The following is a 474-nucleotide window of genomic DNA, read 5'->3' as shown; positions in this document are numbered from 1 at the left end:
TTTACCGTTCTACATGTATGAGTTGTATTGGTGTAGTGTTCCAATGCGTGCACGTACGAACCATTTTCAGTGCTCTGCCTGATCCATCGAGGAACAGGGGACAGTAAGGGCACCTTCCCCCTTGACACGGATCTCCGCTCCAACGCTGACCAGCATTTTCCCAGAAAGACCTGATAGCTGACTCGGTTAGTGTTGTTGAACGGAAAAAGTGCAGAAAGGTAATTAGAGTTAAAAGATCTCCGAATTCTGGAAAGTGAGGTAACTATAGATTAGCACTCACTTTGTTACGTAGTTTGTATATAAGCAACATGATATTGGTGTAACAATAAAGGGTAATAATACTCAAAAAAGGAATAATGGCATGATTAAAATTTACATTAGACGAACAGAAATATTATTGTTACCTTTGTCTGTATTAAGAACATATCTAATTAATTCAACAAACACACTAATATAAGTATATGTAATACATAC

Source organism: Penaeus monodon, chromosome 30 (genome assembly GCF_015228065.2).
Source record: "Penaeus monodon isolate SGIC_2016 chromosome 30, NSTDA_Pmon_1, whole genome shotgun sequence".
NCBI lineage: Eukaryota > Metazoa > Arthropoda > Malacostraca > Decapoda > Penaeidae > Penaeus > Penaeus monodon.
This window is presented reverse-complemented; position numbering follows the sequence as displayed.